Here is a 21,877-nt window from a genome sequence, read left to right as displayed (position 1 = left end):
TCGCCGATTAATTTAATTAACAGATACGGAATTAATTTAAGCCAATTTCAGAGCTACCATACGCTCCGGTACAGAATTATTCATTTCGCAGTATTCGGCTAATTCCTCATTTTTGTAAAAATGCTCATTTTATCATGTGTGTACACCAAGAGCGACCACTTCGAAATTTCCAATCGTGAATTCGTTCTTTTACGCGAGATGTGCATGAATGTGAAATATTACATTTTTCTTTAAGATGGTCACCCTTTAGTCATTATTATCGACAAATTTATATATTATGTAAAACTGATTTAAAATAAAAAAATTTGTAAAATCAGGTAAAAGAAAACATTTAGCGCGTTGTCTTTTAATGTACAATGACTTCAAGTTGATGGAGCCGCTGTGAGTCAGTGGAATGTTTGCGTCGCCTCAGTTGTCCCCACTTTTATGAGAATCGTACAGAAAAAGTTAATATTAACACAAAATTAGGACAGCACTTTCGCGTGGGTCAGCACAAATTCAAAAACTGCATTCGCCATGTCTATACTGATTCTACTTTTAGTTTTTGGTAATAATAAGATTTAGCTCAGGGGCCATTCAAGTATTACGTAAGTAGATTTTCAGCCATTTTTGACCCCCTCCCCTTGTCAGCAAAAGTCAGCAAAACACTGACCCCCCCCCCCCCACCCACTGTCAGCAAAATTTCGTCAGCAGCTCAGAATATTTCATATCTTCAAAAAGGGGTGGTTGATGACGTAAGCAACCTTCAACCCCCCCCCCTCCCCCCATCCATTGTCATCAAAAGTCAGCAAATCCGAACCCCCCCCCCCTCCCAATGCTGGCGTAATACTTGAATGACCCCTAACTAAAAATCTTTTCATTCTGCGTTCGAACAAAAATCGCAAAAGAGCTTGGCATTACAAGCTATACATCTGAAGGACATTTGAGCACTCACATTCCCAACTCCTAATTTCATTTAATTTTTATTTCATCGTTAAATAGAAATTTATCGGAGTAATTATTTTAAATGGAATTTACATTGGCATTTGGAAAGGATCTACATTATTGAAAAAAAAAAAAAAACTACAAAGGAAAATTTCTGAAAAAAGACTAGAAAAACAATTAGCAACTATATGGGTATGTTTCTAACTAAATGGAAACGAAAAAAAAAGACCATATCTGGTTGGAAAATAACCAAGTTTGCAACACTGACCGCTGCTAAAGAAGTTCTTGTTTTCAGCCGGTGTAAGTGGCGCACGCGTTTTTCTTTTGCCCCGACCGAATACGATTTACGGAAACCTTGCCCCGGATATTTCGACCCTAGTATGTTCGGCCCCCTAGAAATTTTACCCCTGACATGTCGCCCTGGACCTTTCGCCAAGCACATTTCGCCCCGACCTTTGGCCAAACACATTTCTCCTGCCCTGACCATGTGAGCGACCGAGTGAGTGACCCTATCAGCGACCAAGTGGACATTTATCACTTGAAATTTCACCTGCCCTGTATGAATGACAGCATGGGTGATCAAGTGAGTGACCGTATGAATGATCAATTAAGTGACGTATGAGTGACTAAGTGAGTTGGACATTCAGCCCCGGATATTTCAAACGCGACATTCCGTCCCTTATGTAAATATTATGTGAGTATGCAGCAAAAATTTGAATAATGCATATAATGTTTTTAATACAGTCACTCACACTCATATACTCATACGGTCACTCACTTTGTCACGGTCATGGATCAAGGAAAAAAATCGTAGTTAAGGGATTGTCGTGATATCGGGAGGCAACAACATCATCATCACATTTCATCAAGTTCATACTGTTGTTATCATCTTTTCTAAATCGGCATTGTTAGTACCATAGAAAATGCGCTTTTATGTATTCATTCCCCACAAAAAAATTGTAATTGATTCGTTGATTAGTAAAATTCATCAACTAATTTTATGGACAGTGCTAATTATATATGGTATTAATTACTAGTTCTTTCTTTCATAATATATGATTTTATATTGGGTTGCTGTATTATGGTTATATTTGACATCCATATTTTTTTGGACATCATTTTTCAGCCATCTGGCTGGGAAATTTGCCTGTTGTGGCTTTTTGCGTTTGTATTTGTATTCAGTTAGATGCGTTGCCCCCTTGAAGTTGTCCACCGTACTGTAGTGTGTTGTCATGCGCGGATAGTAGCAATACCAATTACTTCCTTAGCGCTTTCGGTGATCCTGTGGTGCAAAATACCGATAATAATAAGACGCATTCAAAAGAGCGAAAACAAATGACAAAGTTAAAATCAAATTCGAAACAATTTTGAGCAAATTTTCGAAAAAATATCGTTGTAGCGGATTTAAAAAAAAAATCTCAAAAATATCATGATATAGAGATTTATGTTAGTAAAGGATATCATTGTATCGAGGGGTGGTTTAACATCACACTATAGACGATTCCAAACAAGATTTGAAAAAATATCGTTGTAGAGAGATTTATCGTTATATCGAATATCGGTGTATCGAAGTTTCACTGTAGTTATTTCGATTTGGAACCGAATTAGGGCCATTTCATTTGGGCAGGACGTGGAAAAGTAAAACGGTTCAATCCACAATTACCAAATCATTATATTTGATCATTTTTGACGCACAACGGTCATTTTCTGCACACGAGGGCTAATTAGACCGGGACCTACAATTTATTGCCGATTCCGAATGGCAGGCTTTTTTTTATACTCATCGAGAAGTTGGTGCGCTAATTCCTCGATGGGGGACTCCGTGCGCTAGCAATTTGTTCTGTGGCCATGTCGCCGTTTCTGTTGTACTCCTGTGTCAGGAAAGTTTTCTGACAAGGCCGAACCGGGTATCGAACTCGCGACACGATCACTCATTTTTCATCAAAACAGAAACTGGAAACTTAAATTCTATATTGACCAACATATCGGTCAAATCATCTTTGTAAGCAATTCACTACAGCAGAGGGTTCTTAACCTGTGCTTGCGGAGCCCTTGGGGATCCTCGTGCTCCTCGCAGAGGCACCGTGGCCGCTCCAGGATAATAACATTATTCAATTTGGGTGATTTTTAACTTTGAGGCGCATCATCCACAGCAACAGATCATCCATTATAAACCAGTTGTTCCCAACTCGTAGTACGCGTACTACCAGGGGTACGTGAAAATGATCGGTTAAGCAATGGAGGAAACAGCAAGTGAAATAATAAAAACGCTCAAAACATAAATTTGTTACGGCAATATACAAGGCAGTATACGCATTTCTAAGAGTAGGCTTACTGTCATCAACGAGTACCCTAATCTTCAATCTTCAATACATTTCTAGGATTGCCTTTTATGACCTTCCAGGAGCATAGGCTCACACCTTCTACGCATTTTTAATAGTAGGCTCACCTTCTGTGCATTTCTAGGAGTAGCCTCCCCTTCTACACATTTTTAGGAGTAGGGTCACCTTCTGCGCATTCCTAGGAGTTTTCTCGCTTTTCAGGAGTGCGCTCACCTTCTACACATGTCTTGGAGGAAAAGATGGACTTTTACGTGTTTTAAGCAGTAAGCTCACACATTCTACGAGTTTCTACGAATAAGCTCACCTCAACGAATGTCATTTTCTACGCGTTTCCTACGAGTACCCTCACTTCTAACGCTTCTTTAAGAGTATGTTCACCTTCTTTGGCGCAGTTTGACAAAATTGGTCCTTGCGCCAATTAATCCAAAATCCAAACCTTCTATGAAGATTTCACACACCCCACGCATCTCTAAGAGTACGCCAACTTTCTACGCGTTACTGTTGTTGGTTTTATGTAGTTCCCAACTTCGACGCGCAAATGCGAGCCAATCTCCCCGTTAAAAAGTCTCGCCACAGAGAGCAACAGACCTACAAACAGTACAAATATTCAGTCACGACACATCACTCACTTCACTTCTGAGATATAGATGGCAGCACTGAAAAATCATACACAACACTAGATACGCACTCAGATTGTTAGGTACACACAATTACACTTCCGGCACAACTCACTAGGTAGAAAATTGCCTATGGCGATAGACCTGAGTTGTGCTCGGTTAAAAAAAAAAAAAAAAAAAGTTCTAACGTTAAATAATATCATGATTATTCGTCACTAGCTACGATTCCCGGCGCTGCCAGGGTTTTCTTCAATCACTGGGAGGATTGAAAAAGTGACGAACCATTACAAAGGAATAAACTATTATACATAATACGGGCAGCATTAAAGAAATGAGAAACCATTGTAAAGGCATATGAAAGTCTGTGAAAAGCATTGCTAGGGAATCACGGTAACCAAAGTAAACATTCCGAAAATGATTGTTAAGGCGCAGAAACCGTTGTTTCCCAACAGTTTTTTTGCCCATTTGGGGCATCTACCCAGCTCTGACGAACTTTTAATCTAGCCTATCGGTCAAGTCGGGTTCTATTCGGTATATATGCAAAATTTGGTGACGATCGATCTAAAATTGTAGATTTATATAGAGAACATGCACACACACAGACGCAGACAGATTAATCAATTTTATAAACGTTGAGATGAATTTTTTCCCCCTTTTTAAGGGGAGAGAGCTAGGTATTTGGATTTACCCCAACCCTGAACTTCGAGTTATCCATCTCTGCCTGTTTCTGCTTCCAAAAATGCTTAGTTAAAGCTGTTTAATTCCTTCAATGGGGCCCATAATTAATTTTAAAATATTCTAACCCACATGAATTTATGCAGTTGAATATTAAAAGACAATAAGGAGACATTAATTTTCATGCTTGAAAAGATATAAATATAAAAAGTTGAAATCAATGTTATTGCATGGATATTCAACTCAAAAATAGGTCCGGCTAATTACTTCATATTTAATCTCCTGGGCTTCGTATATCTCTAAGCGAACTCGATATTTCAGAAATCGAGAATTCGATATAATTTTTAAAATTATTTGTTGTAGTGGAAAACCCGACTAAACTTCCGCATTTCTACAGTTATTTAAAACCGGCAATTTTAACACTGATTTCTATGGGATCATCCTTTGCCTGACCCTCAAAGTGATGCTAATGATGATTCCGACGTCTATTCAAAAAGCCTCATCACAGGGAGGATTGAAAAAGTGACAAACCATTAACTATATTATTAGTTAATGGTTTGGAATAATGCAAAGGAATATACTATAAACCATAACAATAAATAAACCATAGGAATAAACTATATTATTATTGCATAATACTGGCAGCATTGAAGAAGTGACAAACCATTGTAATGGCATATGCGCGTCTGAAACATATTGCCACGAAACCACGGTAACGAAAGTAAACGTTCCGAAATGATTGTTGAGACCTAAAATCCATTGTTGTCTGGCAGTTTTTTTTGGAGGCATTTCGCCTGCTCTGACGAATTTTTAAGTAGCCTATCGTTCAAGTCGGGGTCCCATTTGAAGGGAATTTTTTCTCAATATATGCAAAATTTGGTGACGATCGATCTAAAATTGTAGATTTTTATAGATAAGACAGAAAATCAATTTTATCAATTTTATATATATAGATTAATTCAAAATGTTTGAAATCCGGTCTACAGGAACGTATTGTGCGGTATTCGTGTACGAAAGTTATTAAACCATAATATTATTATGATTTCAATCGATAAATTCGATTAGCATCACATGCAATCCATATATCTGTGGTCAGATGGCAAAAATGTCACACACACACGTCACTTTTCCCAAAAAAACTGAGTTGTTCGCATTCTAGTGTCTCGTTCGTCAAAAATTTTGAAAGGTGACAAAATTTCATCCATCGGTTTATGAGGAATTAACGGAGGTAAATTGCAATAATTGCAAAAAGCCACACTATAACATTTTTACAAAATATTGTTAAACAAATTCGTCCTCGTGAAATTGCGAAAAAGTGACTTGTTGCATTTTGCCATGTGTGAGCACAGATAATATAGTGTATGATAACCTAATTATGTTACGTATATTCGGTTGTCAAAAATTATTGATCTGTCAAACTTTCAATAATAACAATATCTGATTAATTTTTCTTTTATTATGGAGGGGAGTTCACGACATTTAGATAAAATGGCAATGGACATAGTTCAACAGATAATCAATAATAAATAATGCTTTCGATGACGAAATCGATTTCGCTCCCGTTATCATCTTATTGGGAATTGCACCAACGTCAGCTGGAAATCTATACAAAAACCATCGTGAGTAAGTATCAGGTACGGACGAAGAACAATGGGCTTTTTTTTATATATATATTATTATTTGACGTATTAACACAATGGCCATTAGATAATGTGGGCGGAGTAGCATATATTGAAAGCTCTCTTATCCTCTATTTTCGAACGAAAAAAATCATTTTATAATAAAAATTTTATCGGTAATGGATAACGAAATATGCTAACACCCGAAGATAATCAACCGTCTAGGAGCACCTTTGTTTGAAAATATTAGGGCGTGTACATTTGAGGTGCTCATAAACGCTAAATTATCTTTAAAATGTAATTAGAAAAAACTTCAAATTTTCAGAAATGATTTTTTGTTAATTGATTTCCGTTTTACGCCTATATTTTGCTGATAATTTGAAATTTTCAGCATCCAAATAACTATTTACAGTTTTTTTGGATTCTTTATAATATATTTTCAAATTGTTTTTTGGTAATTTATTTAATTCTGAATTTTAATTGTTTCTTAATTTATTTTTTGTCAAATTTATGAATTTTTTAGTTCCACTGAAAGAGAAAAAAATTTCATTCATTCTCATTTAAAAGAAAATTTATTTTATTTTTTAAATTCACAATTGAAAGTTTTTTAAAAATCACCCCAAACTAAAAGAATTGTTTGAAATGATAAAAATAAGATAAAATTATAACGAAGTTTAAAAAAATGATTTTTTGAAATTAATTTTCGATGATTCCCCCCAAGCTAATCACCTGTGTCTTAACCCACGGGCCTTTATTAATTGGTTACCTCTACCCTTAAATGCGCACAGATTTGCGTTTGTACATTTGCAAAGGGTCCTTTAAACGTTCATTACGGCAGCTGGTTTAAAGATAAAAATTCAGAACTGTCTTTACACACACACATATATACTTATATAAGGTGAAGTCATATTCTTTCCGTTTTATGTCTTGAATTTGCTAGTAAATGTCCCAATTAACGACAACTCTTTGTTGCACATCACGTGTGTCTGTGCGTGTCCAGAAAATTCACCGACAACAATTCACCGCTTGGAAAATTCACCGACATCAGTTCGACATGAGTGAATCATGACTGATGAGATCGCGTGAGCAAGTAGTGACTGAATGAGCGGAACAGGCCTGCCACTAGAGCTAGCTCGCTCTCGCTCATTCCCTCACAAGGTTACTCTGTCAATCACTAGGTAGCTCATTCTATCATTCATTGGGCCACTCCTGGCACTCCCTCACTCACTAGGTCGCGCATTATATCACTCACTGACTAGGTCACTTACTTCTTAGGTCCCTAACTTGCTCACCAATTCACTCACTTACTTCATAGGTAAGTGACTTACCCACCAGGTAACTCATACAAAATATAGATCACTATGTCATTCGATCACTCTCTCAGTAGGCCAGCCACCTGCTTAATCTGTAGGTCGATCATTACTATGTCGCTGACTGTAATTCTCTCACCAGGTCACTCATTCTATCATCAACTTACTCGGTTGCTGACTCTGTCACTCGCTCACTCACCAACTATGTCACTCACTCTGTCACTCGCTCACTCACAAACTATGTCACTCGCTCACTCACAAACTATGTCACTCACTCTGTCACTCGCTCACTCACCAACTATGTCACTGACCCTGTCACTCGCTCACTCACCAACAATAACCACTCTGTCACTCGCTCAACAACTGCTGTGTCATTTACTGATTCACTCACTCGGTCATTTCTAGCTCACTGGTTGATGAATTTTCATAGCGGTAAATTTTTCTAGCGGTGAATTGCATGGCGGTGAATTTCCAATCAACCATGTCTGTAGTGATTTCGCTAATTTTTTGAAATGTTTTGTTTGAATTTCCTTTTTTTTTTTACCTTGAAGAATTTCCAACCCGAATTTTTTTCTTTTCATAGTTTGAGTCACAAAGGAGGTAGTTGCATATTTGGAATGTAATATGACTTCAATACATTTATTTCATGGGCAGTGCCGTCTTAACGCATGGGCCCACCCGGGCACGGCCTGGGGGCCTCAAGAGAAGAGGGGCCCCACAAAAATGAGATCTGGTTGAAATTTTCTAGAATTTACCAGGTGGGGTCTCAGAAAAATCACTTGGCCCAGGGGCCCGTGATGCTCTTAACACGGCCGTGTTCATGGGTGATTGGTGAGGGCCTATTTAAGGTCCTGTATAAGCAGTACAATTTGAGATAGATTTTGTTCAATAATTTTTCAGGCTTTCTATATACGTGTCATCAACTTTGAACAAAATTATCAACTCGAAAATAAAATAAAAATAATAATTGAGCATTTAAGGGTTAAACCAGTGTTTCCCAATCTGAGGCTATATCGCCCCTTTCGGTCCTGATATATTCTAGAGGGGGGGGGGGGGGCACGGTGCAAAATAAGGGAAAGAGGAACCACACACACACACACACACACACACACATGACAGTTGTTTGTTAAAGGGAGACATAGAGAGGGCTGAAAAAAATTAAAAAGCGATGAAAGGAGGCTTTCAAGTTGAATATGGTGGGAAAATCGTGTGGCTATATATTCAGACTTCAGTAGAGCTATCCATAAAATCCAGGGCCACCGCAATGCATGGGGCCCATCCAAACATGGCCCGGCGGAAAAGGAGGGGGCTTATTTCTACAGGGAACCTAATGATGAGATCTGGTACCAGTGTTTTCGAGAGTTTCCTATGGTTCCAAAATTGGAGGCGCGAATGCGAGCCGATCTCTCCATGGTAAAAAGTCTCCCTACAGAGAGCCACAGGAGCAAAACGGTACAAATATTCAATCATTACACTTCACTCACAATTTGAAATATAGATGACAGCACTGAAAAATAAGACACACCATCAGATAAGTAACACACTCAGGCGCATACATATACGTATTCTAATTGGAAGTTAGAGAATAAGGGACAGTATGAAAATTTAATTTTTTTTATTTTCTGACATACTATGTTTTCACGGTCAAAACTGATACAGAAAATTTTTTTAACGCCTTTTCAGCATTTTTAAAATGGAATCACACCTCTAGGACGGACGTTTGATGAGATAAAGGGCTCATTAGCACTTACAAGACACCCTGTATCGATGTAAGTCGGAAATAATCTTCAAAATGTTTGGGATCCCCCACGGGGCCGTTAGTAAGGGCGACAGAGGAGTTTGAGATGCTCCGTTGTCCGTCCCAACCAAGGGCCGAATTAATCTTTTCTTCTATTCTTCAAATCTGAAACGTTATTTAATTTAGTCACTCTAAGTTCATACCGAAATACATTCTCACTATTTCTCATCAAGTTAATCAATCATAACCTTGGGACCCTCCCCCCCATGGCCCCCAGAAGGGGTGGGCTGACAATGGCTTCACCATTTTTTTGCTTTTTCACGCTATAAATTCATAATGAAGGGGCCCGTGAAAGTGTGGCCCGGACCCCGCAAAAGATCGCACCCTAGGGGCCCTACTCTAGGATGTGGGGGCCATGGACCCCCCCCCCCCGAACTCATTCAGACGGCCCTATTCGGAAATTTCCGAAATGTTCACGAAAAAATATAGAGAATCCATAAATCACATCAAGAAACAATTTTCTACATAAATTACGCTCATTAAACTGCATTACGCCGTGTACTGATTACGCTCATTAAACTGCATTACGCCGTGGTAAGGAAGTGATAACTGAGGCAGACCGAGAGGTAAAAAAAAAATTAAAGAATGTGCCTGACGGAGGTAGGAAAATGGATAAAGTCTAAACTGGAAGCAAAGGATAAAAAATTAAAAGAAAAAAATTATACACGTAATAATAGAGAGATTAAAAAAAAAATCCATAGGATATATCGGATAGGAAAACTAGTGTTTCCTTATGGATGCGCTCGATATGTTGTTTGCATGGCATTTTTATTTTGTTTCCTCGCTATTTACGCAACACTACACTCGAGACTATAGGAAATAAACACACACACACACACACACACAGCTCTGAAATACCCAGGTATACAGAGAGAGAGAGAGAGGTGTGTTTAACATTTTTTTTCTTTTTTTACCTTACGTGTACGCATGTACAGAGTTCACAGATAATACGTACCAACAAGGAAACATCTCTTTACACAAAATAAGTAAGTAGTAATCAAATAAACAAAACGAGGAAGGTGTTGTCTGGGAATAAAAAACATTAATAAATAGAAATAATATGTTGGGGGAAAAAAAAGCAACTTTTGGAAGTGAAACGTTTCCTGATACATATCATATGTGATTTCGAAATAGTAAAATGTGTATTGGCTATATTTTGAATATTTACAATAAATTTATTGTGTTCGATTATCGAGTGTGATTTTTGACTATAGGGTGCTTGGAAATCAGATCTATTGGGTTGTATAGATCAGTGTTTCTTCATCACCGGGCCCCCACCATCAGTCAAACCGGGTCGCGAGTGATTCACTGTTTTCCGTTATTCATTTTCCATTTTTCGAGTGTGTGATTGGACCTTCCACTCACAAAAGAGAAATCAACCGGGCCGCGGGCTTCCAAAGGTTGAGAATCACTGGTATAGATGTTAGAATCATTCATTCGTCTTATATAGTATGTCAGTGGCGTTGTGGACCAACGAGGACTAAGCTCAGGCCCTTCAAATAAAACAGAGTCCCCAAATTAGTTTTAAGACTTTCATTGGTTTTGAGTTCTCATCGAACTGAGATTATTATATGACATGAATGTCGCTCTCCACTTGTTAATACAAGATATACAGAAGACTGGATGTTGTGAAGATATTTATTATTTTAGATGTTAATTTTTTTAAGGAAGGAAAAAACTCATCTCTGCCTCTACCGGGAGTCGAACCCGGGTCAGAGCACTCGTCCGGCAATCGAGGGACCCGGGTTTGACTCCCGGTAGAGGCAGAGATGAGTTTTCTCCTTCCTTAAAAAAATTAACATCTAAAATAATAAATATCTTCACAACATCCAGTCTTCTGTATATCTTGAGATTATTATATTTCATTAAATATATGTATGAATTCTCATTGATTCTGGAATTGTTATTATTTTACTGAATATGTGAATTCTCATTGAGAGAAAGAGAGAGATTCTCAAATTTTATTACTTTCCCATTGAATATGAATTGTTATTGGTTCGGAATTTATTTCTCTCAGTAGCTCTTTAAAAATATCTCTTTCATTCATTTTTTGAAAATATTTCTTTCATTCATTTAAAAAAAATTACTCTCATTAATTCTAAAATGATTTTTTTTCAGTACTTCGAAGTTATTTTTTCCATTAATTCTGAAATTATTTTTCTCATCGATTCTGAATTTATTTCTTTTATTAATTGTGCATTTTTATTGCTTTTGAAATTATTCCTTTAAAAATATGAACATATTTGATTCAAAAACACTTTCTAAGGTTATATCTTTCCTCAGTCATAAAATTATTTTCTTTGGTTCCTGAAATTATTTCTTTCTTTAATTCTCAATTTTCATTGCCACTGAAATTACTTGTTTAAATATGAATTTTCATTGATACTGAAGTTATTTTTTTTTAATATAAATTTTTATTTATTCTGAAATTATTTCTTTAAATATTGATTTCCGTTAATTCTAAAATTATGTTTTTTTAATTCTTAAATTTCATAGATTATGAAATTATTTATTCATATAATTTTTAATAGTAATCTCATAAAGTGTTCTCAATAATTCTTCTGGTCGTCAACCAGTCCTTCTTGCTACTATATAGTCGCTTCCATGATAAATAATGATTATACTGTATGACAACGTCGGAAGTGCAACGCGAATTTTAGAATCATTTTTTATGTTTTTATGGGGAAAAAAAAACTATTTTCCCCTACATTTTATTCTCATTCATTCTGAGTAATTTCATATGAATTTACCAGCTCGTCTATGTTGCACTTATCCTTATTATTTCTAACTTATCTGGATCATTTATCTTCATACATCACATGTAAATAGCATTTCAGCAGCAGAAATAAATAAAATAAATACACAAAAATAATCGCAATATTTTCGTTATCGCTCGAAACAAGAATTTAAAAAAAAAAAGTGTAAATAATTTATAAAAATAAGTCATAATTTATCAATTTCAATAATCATATTCAGAATAATTTTTCTGGCCGTACAATAATAGACTACTGTATTCCAAAAAATTACATATGATCACTATATTACACAAAACTCACTCCATCATCGCTACCAATAATCAATAAATAAAGATATTCCAATTGATTTTCTTTTCAAATGAATTTAAAAAAATGAAAGTTAATAATAATAATAATAAAAAAGAAGAGAAGAGAAAGTTTTTCCCTCAAAAATAAATAAATTGCGTCACACAAATATTGACGTTATACGATTTCAAGTTGAGAATACTAATAAGTCTTTTTCGTCGCCGGTGGTCTCTTACACGGAAACAGGTCGGGAAATTACCTTTTAACAGGAAGATAAGGGACATATAATATAAAAAAAAAGCCAATATAAAAATTTAAGGTTCATTTTCGTTTCAAGTGTTTTCCACTATAGATTTTCAGTATTCCGCTCACACGTAGAAATAATCGCGATAACTTTAGACGATGACAACGTTTTGCACTCAGAAGAAAAATTTATAATTATGCATGAGAAAAAAGTATTCATACACACGCATATGAAAGTCGTGAAGTACATCTAAGAAAAAACATCTGAATTATGATTATACAGTGATATCTTTCCAGTTGACATGGAAGAAACTCATTTTTTTACTTTTGTTCTCATTATTCTATAGAGAGTTTCTATTATCTATATGCTTTCTAAAAAAAAAGTTGTAAAAATCATCTCTTATATCATTCAATGCTCTTCGTTGGAGAAGAAAATGGGATTTTATTCATTTTTTGGGCCATAGATTCCATTGATTAAAAAAAAATGAAAATAAATAAGAATAAATCATTATTTTTTTGGCTCCGAAACAAAATCTTAAACTGTATCCGAAAATTGAATTGTTTCTGAATATCGACTTATCGCTATGTTAATCTCCAAACTCTTTAGGAACTTTTAAGAATCTCGTAATCAGATCAAACCTTATTCGTAGATGGCATGATTAATCCATAACCATATGTATAGCACTGTATACATTATTGTGTACCCTGATTAGGGATACGTAATTTTCGTATTTACTAAATAGCGGGTGTCCCATAAATTCTTAAATATTTTAAAAATTCATGAAAATTGAAGAAATCGTTATCTTTGGATGCGATTTGTGAAAAATCTATTAGCGCGAGAGGGTTTTGTTTTTTAGTAAGGGGAAAAATTAGTTCCAATTTTTGTCAATGGAGGGCACTGCAGAATAAGAAATCATAGAATTCTGGGGCCTGAAGCTTTTTTCAATATATTCTGTGTCCTTCTTCTGTGGCTGAGGTAAAACAACTTCACTGATAGTATTTACCCACTAATATCAACATCACAATGAAACCTTACGTGAAAACCAATATAGGTGTCAGAACTTGGAGGCTAAGTCTATTTTAGTACCCCCTCCCCGAGTTTTAGCCCTCTTCATGTCGGCGCCTCTGAATATACATTTATCGGACTCAGATTTGCATATTTCCAATGATTTGCTTTCGTGCAGCATGCTCTATCGACATAAATTGGAACTAAATTTATTTTCTGTATTAAAAAATAAGAGGAAAAAGCGCGCTCTGTGAAAATAACTTTTCGCAAACCGCAAATATTATTATACCAATTCCTTCAATTTTTATGAATTTTTAAAATATTTACGAAATTTTATGGGACATCCTATATACCAGGGTCGTAGTGTGCCTTCTCAGGGCCCTCGGGGCAGATTTTTCCTTTTGGTTAATCTTAAAAAGCTTATAATTATGCAAAACAAATGCAAACTTTTGTGGGGGGCCTCCATTCAGCTCAGGGATTGGGGCAGTACCCCGGTTGCCCCTCAATGCTATCAATATTAAATTTCATTCTGATGCCATCGATTTCCAAAAACCATCGACATTTTGTTCCATTTTCATGTTATCAATATCAATTTCATTTTAATGCCTGCAATATTATACTGGTGAAATAAATTAAGAGAATTTGCATATTTTATCGAATTTCATGAAAAGAACTGAACTGAATGTAAAACCACTGCTTCTAGACAAAAATGCAAATCTTGTACGTCAAATACGTAAGCGTACACGTGTGTGTAGGCGGAGCCAGTAGAGAAACAGGCTTTATAAGCGTGCGTAAGTTAAGACGCATTTCGTTCGCTAGCACACCTTGTCGAATTTCTTGGTGTTATTTTGCAGCAATCGGTTAATTTCAAATTGTAACAGTAAAAGTGAGTAACCACCAACGTTTAGATGATGGAATGAGGTGGCGAATTGTGGGGAGGCTAGAAGCAGGCCAATCTCAAGTCCAGATTTGTAGAGAGTTCAATTTAACGCCCAGCGTCGTGTGTAACTTATGGAAACAGTTCCAGGATACCGGATCCATCGAGAGAAAGCCTGGGCAAAGTCGTCCAAGAGCCACGACGGCCAGAGAAGATCGACATTTGTCGATTATAGCGAGGCTTAACAGGAGTGCTACAGCTTCTCAGCTCTCTCGTGACTTGTATGCAGCCACAGGAACCCGTGTATCAAGGGTGAATGTTTCCAAAAGACTTCATGAGAGAGGGTTGTTTGCAAGAAGACCTGCTGTTTGCGTCCCGCTCACTTCTACGGACAGGAGAATCCGTTTATCATGGTGCAGAGAGCATAGAGATTGGAGTATGGATCAATGGGCGACCGTTCTCTTCACTGATGAGTCCCGGTTCAGCCTAAGCACCGATTCTCGCCGTACGTTCATATGGAGAGAACCAGGGACCCGCTACCTACCCTCCAATGTCCACGAAATCAACCATTATGGCGGAGGAGGTTTAATGGTCTTTGCAGGCATAATGTTGGATGCCTCTCCTTGTCTTTGAAAGAGGCACTGTGACTGGTGTGAGGTATAGGGATGAGGTCTTGGAGCCCTATGTTCGCCTTTTCAGGGGTGCAGTTGGCCCTGAGTTCATTTTAATGGACGATAACACGAGGCCACATAGAGCTCTTCTGCTCGACGATTTTCTAGAGAGTGAGGATATTCGCCGGATGGATTGGCCAGCCAGATCTCCAGACCTTAACCCTATAGAGCACGTCTGGGACGCTCTGGGGAGGGCAATTGCAACTCGCAACCCCCCTCCGGGAACCATCCAGGGAATGAAAACAGCGTTGCTGAACGAGTAGGACCAATTGCCACAGGAAATGATAAACTGCCTTATTTCAAGAATGAAATCACGCTGCGAGACCTCTATATCTGTAAGAGGGGACCATACCCCCTATTAACCCATTTTTTTGTTTATTCTGCAACCGCTGTTTCATACCTTCCGACTCCAACGAGTGTTACGCACGATCATGCGTGTGTATTACAATTATTGAAGGGTTATTTGTTTTGTATTGTATCAATGTATGTACATATCAAATTTCATTAAAATCGGTACAGTAGTTCTAGAGATAATCGACCAAGTCTGCAAATTCTCTTAATTTCTTACATTAGTGTAGTTTGCTTTTTTTGCAGTGTTATCTATCGATACAAATTTGAACTTTTTTTTTTTCTGTACCCAAAAAAAAAAAATCCCCCTCCGTGAGAATAAGTTTCTCGCAAACCGCATTCAAATATATTAACTCCTTTAATTTTTTATGCATTTTTAAACTATTTACGAATTTATGGGACATGCGATAAATGCGAAATTTTCCGTGAAATCTTAATGAAGTGATATTGATATTTTTTGAAGCTGATGTGTGAATACGAAATTTTTAAAATGTTTCGTGCGTGCGTGTGAATGTGTTTTTGTGATTAAGTGAATGCAAAATTAGTGATTCCAAATTTTTTTTTCTTTCTTTGCGAATGAATGCGAAATTTCCGATTTGGGAATTTTAATTCCTCAATTTTTATTAATTATCTGCGAAATTCGTGATTTGGAGAAATAAGAAAAGAAATTAACTTTTTATCTGCGAAATTTACGTATCTCTATGATACACAGTCGAATCCCATTTTAACGAATACCGTTATAACGAAAATCTCTTTTTAACGAACGCTTTTCTAATCCACCAGATACGTTTACATGAGAACAATGCAAAAATCTGGAATTCCTTTATAAAGAAATTTCGTTATAACGAGGTGATTTCTCCGCTCTCTTGGAGTTCGTTATAACGAGATTCGACTGTATTCAAGAAATACAACTTGTATACGAAATTTACGGAATAAATTCGATTCATCATACGTCCATTATGAATTTTTTTTTATGCCGATCACATCTTGTCATCATAAATGTCACCTTCACGGGAGACCAATCGAATTTTATTCATGTACAGTAATTATATTACATGTGAGTGCGTGTCCTTCGTCTTATTCATCATCGTATTTGTTAAATATCATGTGTTATTACTTGTTTTTTTAAATATTTTAAATAATCACTCTCTCGCGTAATCAATCTCCACCATTTTGAACTCGTTAAAGTGTCATTATGTTTTTCCTTCATTCTAAGGTGCTATTGTGATAGTAATAATAGTGATAATCGTATATATGGGTTACACGCCTCGTTGCATTTCAGATTTTTAAGTAATAAGAAACGGACAACGAGTAATAACAGGACGTTTTTGAGTTAAATGTTTGATCTGGTAAAGTAAGAGTAAAATGGCGGGCGCGATTCATTTGTTGGAGAGATTATCCCAGGGCCGTCATTTCAACTTTTTCCGGCAAAGACATGTACTCAATGTCTGTATATATATATATATATATATATATTCGTGTATATATATGTATATATATAATCATTTTTAGTGTATTTTCAAAAGCCGGGGAGGGGGGGGGGCAACGGCTCCCCTGACCCCCCAAATGACGGGCCTGGATTATCCACTCAATTTCTAATTTTTAATGGCTGTAAATCCTCTTGTTATCGATGTTATTCTGGTTGTTCCCCAGGGGTCGATTTTGGGTCCCTTTGTTTTTATTTTGAAAATGATTTACCTGATTGTATTGACACTCATAGCCCCTACATCTTCCTAGGCTGGGAACTTCGGCGGGCTCCCAAACCAGACTTTTTACGGGCCCCTTTATAGTGAATTTATGGCTTGAAAAACAAAAAATGATGAGAATCGTCCTTGGCTTAAGGGCTGGAGTCCTGTCAGCCCCCTTCCCCCTTGATGTTTGCTAATGATATATAAAATTTTCATGTCATTAATAATGTCGATGCTGCTGCTAAATTACAAGAATCTATTAACAAACTTAGTTTATGGTGTGAAAATAATCAATAAAGGAAAAATTCATTACCTATACTAGGAAGCATTCTCCACTTATACAAGATTAAAGTGTATTTGATGATCAATTACTTCGAACGGTTGATTGTGTGAAGGATTTAGGTGTAATATTTCACAGTTCTTTTCCGTTCTGTCTTCTAGTCCGCAAGTTATCAAACCCATTTGCTCACCAATAAGGTGTTAAGCGAGATGACTCGCTCCCCGATAGATATTTTACATTTCACAATAAAATTCTCATTTTGTTTTTTTTGTATCCTATGTATATAGTATGGTAAGTGATAACAGATGAGATGGCATGTGGCCCTCTCCAATTGCTTTTAAAATATACCTCCATCCTAATATGTGTACTTCATCCTAACGAAACCCAGAAACGTTTCTCCAACTCCCAACCCTATCTCGTCTGTAATCACCACAAAATTTGTCAATCGCGACAGTACCCAACTGTCCGGGGGAAATATGTTGTAAAAATTTTGTAGGTTTTTTTTTTTCTATACAAAATAAAGTGTTCCAGACTCTGCCACGAAGCTGGGCTGGAAGAGATCTCGGCAAGGGGATAAGCCCAGTGGAAAAGTTCTGGCGTTCATTCATTCAGTTCTTTTCCGTTTAACCAACATATCAATTATATTGTGTCTAAAGCATTCAGCAGTCTTGGTTTCATAATTCGTAATAGCAAGTTTTTTCACAACATTGAAACTATCTTGTTGCTTTTCAATTCCTATGTTCGATCTGTTTTGGAATACTGTCACCAAGATTATCTAAATAGTCGTCATTTTTTACCTGTAAATAATCGATTGCGCATTTTGTTGAGAACCCCTCAAAAGTTACAAACTTGGCACGTTTGGCGACAGCTATAAGTCCTGTTGCCAAAGGAGAAATGTGAAAGTGCAAAGCGAAGCACCCCAATTCCTCTGGAAGGTTAACTTTCTTCCCGTCCAGTGGTGCCATTAGTTTGTAACTATGAAATAGAATTCCCTCGAACCTCATTTTTATCGCGAAGCTATATTTTTTTATTTTATAAATCTCTCTCCCATTAGAACTTCTAATTATAATCGTCCTGTACATTAAAAACCGATCTTTCGAAAAATTCAGAGTAGATCGCCAAATAAATCCAGCTACCGATTCCTAACGCAAAAAAGTATTAACGCGAACAGTCTCAAAAATTTCACGGGACCATGTACCCAAGGAATTTCCAAACCAAATTTATACATTGAAAAAAAAACCATTCTATACGACATAAAAAGATCTTTAACAATTCGTGGCCCTTAATCAACTCAAACGGGTCTCATTTACCCACCCGTTTAGACGTCACCGAGTATGAAACATACTAAAAAAAATAGTTTTATTCTTTGTAAAGTAAGTAAAAGGAAAAAAAAGGAATTAAATATAATATACAAGAGAGAAAGGAAAAAAAAAAAGAAGAAAAGACGCCCTAACAAAGTCGACCACTAGACATATAAGACGAGCGTGTGTTGAACGCGTGGCAGACCCAACCCACACAGCAACGCCCAATAGAAAGATGATCATACAGCACGTATTACACTTACACACACCTTGCTCAACATGGCTAGAAAAATAAAAATGATAAAAAATAAAATAGAAGGAACCAAATGGAAAACTTGCTTTCGCGCCTTCAAGGAATTGATATTCCTCCTTTTCCTTTTTAACCTTGATGCAAGTTTTGAAGATGCAAAAGGACAAGGAGGGTGGAGGTAAAAAAACTAAAAAAACTAATATCCTCTACAGGTAATGGAAAAAAAGAAAAAAAACTCTTATATATATAGTGTATACATATAATAGTGACACACCCAATACAGACACACGGGGTTCTTAAGACTAAATTCCACGTTTTTCTGCTGCGTGGGAGAGACATAGTAATGATAATAAAATGGAAGGGAAAAGTTCTGGGTTATCTTGAGAGACTTTTGTCATAAAATTAAGGAACGGAAAAATAATAATAATAAAGATGAAGAAGAAGAAAGTGTGGGCTTAATTTTATTTATGATTGAATTCTTATCTGGGTTCGTTAAGAGAGTAGAAGTAATTTTTTTGTCTTTTAAGGTTGGGCGATATGGCTGTATATTTTGTTGCGTTAACGTCACGTGCGTTTCTTATGTTCAAGTTCGGTTTATTGGATGAATTCTACTGTTTACTCTTGGCCTCTCTGTGCCGAGACGCGATCGATCCTATGTAATATGGGCGCACAACCTCTAACCTGCTGGTCAAGCGTGGCCCCGCGAAAGGTGTTCGTAAAAGGAAGTATCAATGCACAGAACGCGATAAATACACCGGCTAGTGGTGAGCAATAATAATGAGCAGCCAGCTGACTGAAAAAGTAGTGCATCCCTGCTTTGCAATCATCGGGGTCGTCGTTGGTAATTTTGCGGCTCAGTGTGAAAACAAACATTTGTGAAACACAAAGGCAGAGAACCAACCTACTAAAATATACTTTCGAACAAAAGGGATGTTCCGGGTGATCCATCCTAGTGTCCCGAGGATTGAATTATTTTTGCCCTGTACATCTACCGAAAATCAATTTTGGGCCAAGGTTACTTTGAATTTCTATGGCATACAAGTCCCCTAAGCATTTCTCAGGGTTGTAGCTTTACACGCAATTCTGTGCAGCCTCACACGCATTTCTATGTTTCTATGGCACGTTAGTTTCCTTCGCTTTTCTAGTGGAGCAGTTTTACACGCATTTCTGCAGTACGCAACCTTACGAGTTTCTAGCGTACGCACACATACACATTTTTAGTGTAAGTGATTTTCCTACGCATTTCAAGAGTACACACACTCACACTTGCTCATTCTGAGGAATGCGTAGGAATGTGTGTTGACCCATGCATTCCTAGGAGCATTTATAAGCACGCCTAGTGCGCATTTAAAGAGGTTTGCACGTCTTGATCCCATTTCTTTAAGTGGGACCAACACACGTCCCTCACTAGAGGGTACGCAAGACTCCTATTCATCTCTATGAGGGTACGGAAGGCATGAAAACACGAACATTTTGGAAATCACTGATCTAGATAATGGGTATCGATTCATTTACGGAATCGGCAAGTCCAAAAGTCTTCCCTTGAAAATCCATCGTAAATCCGGCATGCAGGTGCGCCTTAACGCATGCACCTACCGAGTAATTCAGGCGGGTGGAGGCAGACGCGTAGACAGAATTAACTTTTTTTTTGGGGGGGGGGGGTACACAGGGAATCTCTTCAGAGAAATTTTGAGACTGATATTTAACAAAAGCATGTAAAATTATCAGAAAAATATATCATATGTTTTACTTTGAAATATTTTAATTTTTTCACGAATAATGTCTATAATTTTTTATCGTCTTATAGGGGCCACGAGTCCTCTATGACAGTGTTTCTCTAGAGTTCAGTGAGCTTCCTTCTTGGGTGGGGATAACCCCCACACAAGAAAAATTCATCAATTTATGCATAAGCCGTATCACTATGATGGACCCCCGGGCATAGTGATGTTTTGGGGCCCCCATACTCAGCTGGAAGTAACAGCTTATTTACCTATTTACATTAGAAAAATCGTAATACCAGATCTCATCGTAAGGGACCCCTTTGGATATGAGGCCCTGGGTCATGCCCACAGGGGACCGTGGGTTGAGATAATTCAGGTTCTATGGACAGCTCTGCTGGATTCTGAAAGTAGTAACATTCTTTTCCCAGCATATTTCAGTGGGAAGCTTTATTTCTTCTATAGGCATAGATTAAATAATTTATTCTTTATCTCTGATTTCCCTACAGCTGTCTGTGGCCGCCTTCGCCACTTGTCGCGATTCCCTTTCCATCGGATTTTCACCCGTGGCTCCTTAGAATACCCCAGGGCCACAAGGAGACTCCATACGGCTCCAAGTTAAGAACCATTGCTCTATGCCACCCTTTGTTTATGCATCTTGATAGAGGGCCCCTCTTTTGAACGAGAATACAGAGAATGAAATAAAATATCTAAATAAATCATACAAGATTTTGAATGCGGATGGGGCTGGCTGGTATTTAATGTCTGTTAGGGAGTCCCCAGAGAATGGCTTTTGGTCTCATTAGAGCTCGGGATGCTAAGATCGGGGCAGTGCTCCGGTTGCCCCCCGCCTAGTCACGGCCCTGGTGGTTCTGGCATGACTCCCAAGAGGGTAGCAGCACTGTTAGGGTTCCAACCTGGGGGGGGGGGGGTGGCGGAGAGAGAGAGACGATTCTCATATTTTCTTTTTCACACTATAAATTAACCTAAAGGTGCGCGTCAAGGCTCAGGCATGCAGATTTTGTATGATTTCTTACAAGTTCTTGTTTCATTCTTACTGGCTGTTGGGAACCCTTGGGGGGTTCCGCGGACAGCCCCTTAAAAACCGCTGATCTGTATGATATCTTAAATCATACTATAAATACAATAGTTTTCCTCAAGGGTCGAAG

General features: G+C 37.3%; 1 protein-coding gene across 1 annotated transcript in view; it reads right to left on the bottom strand.

Moving 5' to 3' along the window:
- Positions 1-21,877, bottom strand: part of LOC149071175 (uncharacterized) — a 256,449-nt gene that overhangs the window by 146,749 nt on the left and 87,823 nt on the right. The gene's annotated exons all lie outside the window — the stretch shown is intronic.

This window comes from Pholcus phalangioides, unplaced genomic scaffold (assembly GCF_987345545.1).
Source record: "Pholcus phalangioides strain wild (caught in Gottingen) unplaced genomic scaffold, Ppha-v1.0 ptg000019l_1, whole genome shotgun sequence".
Classification (NCBI taxonomy): Eukaryota; Metazoa; Arthropoda; class Arachnida; order Araneae; family Pholcidae; genus Pholcus; species Pholcus phalangioides.
The sequence above is the reverse complement of the archived record's forward strand: the minus strand, read 5'-3'. Positions and strand labels throughout refer to the sequence as shown.